Source organism: Aedes albopictus, chromosome 3 (assembly GCF_035046485.1).
Source record: "Aedes albopictus strain Foshan chromosome 3, AalbF5, whole genome shotgun sequence".
Lineage (NCBI taxonomy): Eukaryota > Metazoa > Arthropoda > Insecta > Diptera > Culicidae > Aedes > Aedes albopictus.
In genome coordinates, this window is record NC_085138.1 from 387,668,552 (window position 1) to 387,677,418 (window position 8,867).

The following is an 8,867-nucleotide window of genomic DNA, read 5'->3' on the forward strand; positions in this document are numbered from 1 at the left end:
TTCAGCTCATTACTACACATCTAGTACTTCACCGGTCTGTCCTATAGTCAATTTAACGAGTCGATTTTATTATTTCCCATGTTGATGATTTTTTACCAATCTTTTTTAGCTTATCGCAAAGCAGGGTCTTGTGCCATTTGGGCAGATGCACGCAAAATCGGCTACGCTCAAAAATGTGTTCGGCCTGCACATTTTTAGTAAACATCCATGCCGCACATGACTGTGTTGGAAACACACATTTTTTTAAAATTGTTCGTACGCTCACATGAGGATGTATTTTGCAATAATTTCGACAAGGCAAACTCAATGGGTTTATAAACCACCTTCAAATACCGAAAAATATTGATATTTTGCAAAAATGTGAGCGTACGAGCAATTTAAAAAAAATGTGTGTTTCCAACACAGTCCTTGTGCGGCATGGGCGTTACTCAAAAATGAGAGCTTTTATTTTAGAGAGTGTACCTATTTTGGGCACTTGTGGCTATAACTAAGTAAACTTTACATCTAATAACTTAATTTTTGGGGTCCTGCAACACACATAGTATCTATATCTAACCCTATACAAAAATTCAAATCATTTGGATTGTAATTAGCTTAGTTACATCAATTTGCTAATAAAATAATATTTTCATAATACTGAACAATGTCAAATATTTTTCTATTGTAAAACTATTACTTCTGTTCGATTTCTGTGGCTAATCTTTGAGCTAATCTTGATAAAATTTCGATTATACTGTTTCTTCCTTCCTTATGATTGCTCTTTGCAGGAGCAAAAGAGCCCAAAATGCCAAGATGGGGTAAAATGTAAAATGGCCCAACTCATAAAATCTTTCCTGAATGGGACTTGATCATTACTATAGATGAATGGTGTCAAGACATGTTTGCATCGAACATTCTTCTAGAAGCTAGGCCACCAAACCCACGAAAAATCTCTTGATTTCCCAATGAAAATTGGCAACTTCCGGTTTTTTGTGCTTCCAATTAAGGTTTTCAGGTGATTTTATTACCAGCCACGTGTTTCCAACGAGATTGAGGCACACATGGAAACGCATGGTTGTTGATGTCTACGCTTTCCATGTTTTGGGTCATTCAAATATTACGATCATGCGGGGAGGGGGGTAACAATCCATTTATTGAGTATACGAAAAAAGCGGGTGGAAAAGGAGTCGGAAATGCCCGAAAACTGATGGACGTAATTTTTGAATGTTTTCATGAAGTGGCATCTTACCCCATGGCAGATGGTCTTTTTGCACCACTTCCGTTTACGAAGCAGTTTTTAAAATCACTAAATATCGATGAAAATGCAATAGTTTAGTCACAGACAAACAGACGTAACACTCTGATAATTCACTTCGTACACCGGTTTAACGGTCTTTTTCAAAATTTGATAGTTGGCCAACTGCCCAACCGTGGCGCTCGCATCGTTTTTGTTCGAATTTGACGTTTGCTCACTACCGCCACCTAGTTGGTGGTCGGCCAAACATAGGCCTTTTAGCATTGGGCGAATATGTTTTCGTGACTATGATTTGAATCGAAAAATGTTCGAAGTGTTACGTCTGTTTGTCTGTGGTTTAGTGATTAGTTTTGCTGAAGTATCGAGCAAAAATATTGTCTAGTTGCTGTTACCACTATGAAATGCTAAAAAATAAGGCTCATTATCATTGAAAACGATGAAAGTCTGAAAAATGGCATCTTACCCTCACTTGACCCTATTGCCAGTTAATATTGGTTTATACTCCGGTGGAGTTTACTTTCTACGAGCACGCCACGAAACACGACCGAACGTGTCGTGCGTTGCAGTCCTACTGGATAAGCGATACACTGCCCCTCTTCGCATGTCAGTCCCATGTTGTTTTCAAAGTGCCTACGTTTTGCACTATAACTTCAATTCAAGCATAACTTTTCAATCCGACGTAACTCGAGAATGTAAACAAATCCGGGTTTACTGCTGCGTGCATGATTCATAAAGCAAATTGAAGAATCCACATCACTGTTTGATGATTTATTGCTTAATTTGTTCAACTAAACATATTTTTCGAAACGACGTATCTCACTATTTTGATGTTTACAACTTTACTGATAGATAAACCGTTTTGATATATGAGAAAACCAAACGACGTATCTAGCCAAAATCAAAAGTAACAGATACACCAAACTGGCACCATACAAAAGCGACGTATCTGGCATGACGTATCTCGAACCAACCCGGTGTATGTGTATTTTTGTCAAAATTCATTGTGAAAATGATATGGAATGAGTAGGTTTTGTTCCTTACCTAGTGCGTGCAATATCCCTGGTGATGTTAAGCACGAAAAAACTTATGAAAAGTCTTTTTATAAAAAACTATTTTAGTGAAATGGTCGTCAACATTGACCATGAATTTACTCAGATCAGTGAAAAAGTTAGATACGTCGATTTGAAAAATTATGCTTGAATTGTTTTCGAAAAAATGTTTTGAATCCATGCATAAACTTTTCGTGGCACATTGAGCTGTGAAATAAGGCGAGAAAAATTTAAAATTTATTCTTAATGGGCTTGTGAGTGACAAAAATATGATTAAAATTAGAAAAAACATGGGACTGACATGCCAAGAGGGGCAGTGAGGACCCTACATATCGAACCCATCAACACATGCGCCGGGACCTACGGCTTTACTTCCTATCCGAGGGAAGACGTGATCACGGATTTTATAACTCAGAAAATCCCATCGGCGTCGACGGGAATTGAACCCCGACCGATTGGGGTGAGAGGCAACCACGCGTACCACTACACCACCTACGCTGACGAACGTGCTTCTGGAGCCGACCTACTGATCCCCTGTCACAAGCTTGTCAAAATCATCTGATGTATGTACAGTAGACGTTCGCTCGGTGCAAACGGTTTAACTGCAATGCTTTTTAACTGCAAGTCCGCTAAGTGCAACAGTTTTGCAGTTATCGCACCGCTATCTGTCAAAAACAAAACGTCAACAGAGTTGCGATGTTTTTCGGATGCACTACAGCTGCATTGCGATGTTTTTGAGTGCATTCTGGCTGCGTCCAACAGCAATTGACAACTGTTTGACGGCTGTCAACCGTTGCAGTTAGCGAATTTCATTCGGTAACTGAAACGTAAACATGTTGCACTTATCGAACGTCTACTGTATACCGCATTTAGTTCACCACTGGACTGCGCACTGAGCCTTGATAAGTGCGAAAACGTAAATAAAACTGCGCGATTGCATCAAATCAAATTGATGTCTTTGGCGCACTAATTCTTCGATGTATGCTGAATAAGTGCTCTGAAGACACCGAGTCGATTGGATGCAATCGCGCACTTTTATTTGCGTTTTCACACTCTTGAAAACTAGTGCGATAGTCCAGTGGTGAACTAAATGCGCTATAATAATTACATCGTCTCCTAGACTCGTTGCACTTGCAGGGGTTTTGTCTAAAAATGTTTTGTATGACTTATTTGAATTAAGCAAATCCAAGCATCTTTGGTTTGTAGTTGAACATTCTTTCCGTAGGGAATGTTCTCTCCGAACCTAAGCAACTATTCCTATAGGTAGTTAACTAAAAATAGATTTACACGATCTCCTAAATCTAAATGTTTTGTTCCACGGTTAAGTAGATGTCCGCTCCGTCTATCCGTTGATTGCCGGATTATATGGTGGACTCCAGGGATGGGATCACTCACTTGCAAAGAGTTATACTCACTTGCTATTTTCTCAGCTCAGAAGCGTGCAATCAAAAAACGACATGTGAATGACTTTTACCTTGTGATTTTGCCTAAAAGTTTGCCAAATAGGGTCGGGATCGCACACGTGCATAGACCTAAATATCCCACAAACTCCAATATTAATTGAGTGGAGATACACAGAATTGATTTACAGCTACGAAATGAACAACAACTTTAAAGAAACATAAACACAGTTTTTTAGACTAAAGACATATTCTTGGAAAAAGCGAGAAAAAACCAAGTAAGTAAAGTAATTATAATACAGTAAGGACCCGATTTTGTCAGCCCCTGGTAGCATTTTGGGCTGACAAAATCGGGTACCTGACAAAATCGGGACATTTTTTTAAATCATTTTTTTATTCATGAAAAATTGTTCTGAGCACATCAGAGACGGAAATAGGTGTTGAGGGTCTGCTTTGGGTTCGTTCAAATATTACGTAACGCCAATTAGGGGGGGGGGGGTCCGCGCTGTGTTACGATTCATACAAAATTTTAAAATTTCTCTTTCAAAAATAGTTAGGCGGCGAAGGGATAGCGGATAGGGTCCAAAATTGCCAAATTTTGCGTTACGTAATATTTGAACGAACCTTTTGTGGTAAAAAAAATCGAAAGGGTGTTAAGGGCACCGAAAAAAAATGGATTTTTTCAAAGTTAACATTCAGTGTTATTTTACAGCAGAGCTATTACATCTTTTATTTCTTTTTCTTCTTGTCATAACATCCCTACTGGGACACAGCCTTCTCCTAGCTTAGCAATTGTGGTCTACAGAAAACAGTTGACACTGGATAGCGCAGTTTAAATCATAACATCTTACATTAGCTGTCAACGAGTGAAAATGAACCAACATGTGATTGACAAGTACAGACACTCATACTGTCCGAATTGGCTACGTTTCCGATGCCTTTCCACTTTAATTTCCAGAGCCTTATCTCTAAAGAGTCTCTCGAGAAGAAATGTTCGGGGAAATTTTTAGAGAAACTACCCGAGGATATACGGAACGTAACCCTCAAAACATTCCCGAAGGGATCCCGTTAGTAGTTTCTGCAAAAAACCTTTACAGGAGCTCCGGATAAATCCCTTAAGTAATTTCGGAAAGAAACCTTAGTGCAATCTCCATAGACATCTCTAGAGGCGTTTCTTTAGCATTTTCTGAAAAAATCATTGAAAGAATCCCAATTGCAATCTTTGAAGAAATTTCCTTGAGAAATCCATGGAGAAATTCCTGGAAAAAAGTACTGGGAAAATATCTGGAGCAGTTTAAGGAGAAACCATAGCAGAAATTAATTGTTAAATTCTAGCATGAATTCCAGAAGAGTTTCCAACAAAATTTTCTAAAGGAATTTCAGAAGCAATACCAAGGGATCTTCGTAAAGAAATACCAAGAGGTAACCCTGGAAAAATCTGAAGCGGGACCCCCGGGAAACCCTATGGATGCTCAATTGGGAAATCTAACAGAGGAATTATAGTGAAATCTCTAGAGGAATTCTTGTATGAGTAATTACTAAAGCATTAATAGAGGAACATTTTACGAAATTCTTATAAGGATCCCTGAAGGAATCCTGAGAGGAATTTTTGAAAAAATCCCTAGGAAAATCGCTTGATTTATTCATCAGTAGGTTGATTCCAGGGGCACGTTCTCTTCCATTTGGAAAATGTATGCCTTCCGTAATTTATTCATAGACTATTTATTTTTTTTATTCCGTGTCGGGTATTTCCATCACTGCGACCAGTTTTTTGATCATGGACTAAAGCACGCAGTAATTCATATATGAATTATTGCAAAAGTATCTACAGAATTCTCTGAATACATCACTAGAGGAGTTCCTGTAGAAATTACTGGATAAAGTCCTACAGGAATACCAGCAAGAATTTCTGAAGAAGTCTCAACAGGAGTTCGTCAACCTGGGGGTATCATAGGAAGAATGCATAAACAATTCTTAGGGAAATATCTGAAAAGGTTCTTATAGAAATTTCCAGAAAATTTCTTGGAGGAACTCCAGCAGAAGTTCCAGGACTATCCAAACAGATATGTATGGAGAAATGCCAGCAGGATGTCTTAAAAGAATCGCAAGGAAATCCCTGGATATGTCCACGTAACAATTATAGGAGGAATTATTGGAGAAATCCATGTAGAAAATTTTTGAGCAAAAATGCTGTCAGAATATCAGCAAAACTTTTGGAGGAATCCTAGCAGGAGTTCCGGAACAAGTCTCAAGAAAAGCTTAAGGAAATCACAGGAGGAATGCCTGAGAAAATCTTAAAGAGACACACTTTAATGAATCGTTATAAAATTCTCGTAGAATTCCTTTAAAAACTGCCGGCGGAATTCTTGGAGAAATACCAGCAAAAATTCTTACATGAAACCACGCAAAAGTTCTTGAAGGAATCGAAGCAAGAATTTTTGGTGGAATCCCATCTCGAAATACTTAAGGGTTTCTAATGAATATAATTCTCACAGCAATTGTTTAAGCATTCCAAGCAGGAAATCTACAATACAAATCTCATAATAAAAAGGGCGGAACAACCATTACATGTCTCAACATCTTCCACCCCGTCTAGACATATTTCAATTTATTTATGCAAACTTATTCCGTTATCAGATAGAACGGAGTCTGCTCTATCTGTTACTGGTCAGAAATTACATGAAAAATGGGCCATGTGCTCAGAAGGAAGGGAGAAGCAAAAATTCGAAATGGTTGTTACGCCCTTTTCAAATGTTAGCCTATCTGGATCAATCCAAACAAGTAAACCTAGAGTAGCCGATGTGGTAAGCGCACGTGCAATCAGCAAAACCATGCTGAGGGTGACGAGTTTGATACCTGGTTAGCTCAGGATCCATTTCATAATCGACATTTTATTAAGGTGAAACATCAAGAAATCCCATTGCAATTTTTCATACAAGCTTTAGAGGCACAAACCGACAAACAAAGCATAGAGCCAAGCCACACTTGTTTTTCCTGGCTTTGCTCACTTCCAAAAAGAGGCAGCTTTTACAAATCGAGAGCATTTGTTTACAAATGTTCAAGATTTGTGCTCTTGAAAACGTGAGTAGGGGACCAAGTCGGCCATTGTGGCAGCCATGTTTGTATTCTCTGGAGTTTCTCCGTAACTATCTTGTGTATAAAATATCTTCATGACTACCACACGATATATGTACAAATGCAAAATAAGCATTGTCTGTGGGGTATCTCAGTTAAAAATTGTAAAAGTTCTCATAAAATACTAAGCTGAGGAGCAGGCTGTGTCCCAGTTGGAACGTTACGCCAAGAAGAGAGAGAGAGCTGGAATCTTTTAGCAATTGAAAACAATATTGGTTTAAAGCATTGGCGAGGGTTGGGTGCTAAAATTGCCTCAATGTGTTAGTTTGCAAAAAAACAAAGTTTGGCCATTTTCAAAAGTTACTCGAGTTTTGTTCATTGCGTAATTTTTCTATGACGCCTAAAGACATCAACTGCATTAAGATTGATAATAAAATGGAAATTCTTAATGAAACACAAATTTATTTATCCTTCAAAAAAGGCTGACAAAATCGGGTCAAAAAGCTGACAAAATCGGGGGTAGACAAAATCGGGGGCTGACAAAATCGGGTCCCCACTGTATCACAGTGGTTTGTTTAGGTGGCTAAAATGCCTTCGATCAACGGATTGACGGACAGTTGGCAGCTAAGCAGGAACTTCCCACCGATGCGGTTGACGAACTCATCCAAGGTTTCCATGTTTGCAATGTCGTGCAGCTCGTCAGTGGGATACCAAGGGTTAACCTTCACATACCCGCACCTTGACATCTCATTTTCAAAATGCTGGCATTTCGTCAATTTTCAGCCGATTTTTTTGAAGTCGCCCTCAATCGATCATAATTTGGTGCTAGTTTATTATACTCAATTGGCCATGCAATATCCGGAACCATTCCGGAGATATTCCGGATTGTACTGGGGTCAGGGGGGGTGCCAAAATGGCAAAAAGTGATTATTTCGCGGGTTATTGTATTTGAATCATCAATTTTCAGCATAATTTTTGTTGCGAGCAATGAAACACAACTGCAATAACCAGATTTGTATAAGTTGACCGATCCGGACCACCGTGACAGGTTCCGCGGGGGCCTCATTGGGGACACTTTTGGTTTTCAACCAAAACATGTCATGCGACGTATCAAACTCCATGATTTCGAGAGAATGAGACAGAAAAGATACACTGAAGTATGTATCAACTGATATGGCCGCTCCGGAACACCTGGAACAGGTTCCGCGGGGGCCTCATTGGGGACACTTCTGTTTTTCCAACCAAAACAAGTCGTGCGACGTATCAAACTTCCATATTTCGAGAGAATGAAACAGAAAAAGTAGACTGAAGTATGTATCAACTCATATGGCCGCTCCGGAACACCTGGAACAGGTTCCGTGGGGGCCTCATTGGGGACACTACTGTTTTTCCAACCAAAACAAGTCGTGCGACGTATCAAATTTCATGATTTCGGGAGAATGAGACAGAAAAGGTACACTGAAGTATGTATCAACTGATATGGCCGCTCCGGAACACCTGGAACAGGTTCTGTGGGGGCCTCATTGGGGACACTTCTGTTTTTCAGCCAAAACAAGTCATGCGACGTATCAAACTTCCAGATTTCGAGAGAATGGGACAGAAAAAGTAGACTAAAGTATGTATCAACTCATATGGCCGCTCCGGAACACCTGGAACAGGTTCCGTGGGGGCCTCATTGGGGGCACTTCTGTTTTTCAACCCAAACAAGTCGTGCGACGTATCAAACTTCCAGATTTCGAGAGAATGAGACAGAAAAAGTAGACTGAAGTATGTATCAACTCATATGGCCGCTCCGGAACACCTGGAACAGGTTCCGCGGGGGCCTCATTGGGGACTCTACTGTTTTTCCAACCAAAACAAGTCGTGCGACGTATCAAACTTCCTGATTTCGGGAGAATGAGACAGAAAGGGTAGACTGAAGTATGTATCAACTCATATTATAAGTATAAAAATTATTTTTGGAAATAAACATCTAACCTTTTATTTTTTTTCAAACATATGCTGATTTTTCAGAAAATATACAGCTTGTGTACGTTTTGTGGATTGCTTAATCTAAATTTAAAAGGAACCTATGGGAAGTTTTCTAGAGCGCCCTTTCAAGTCGATACC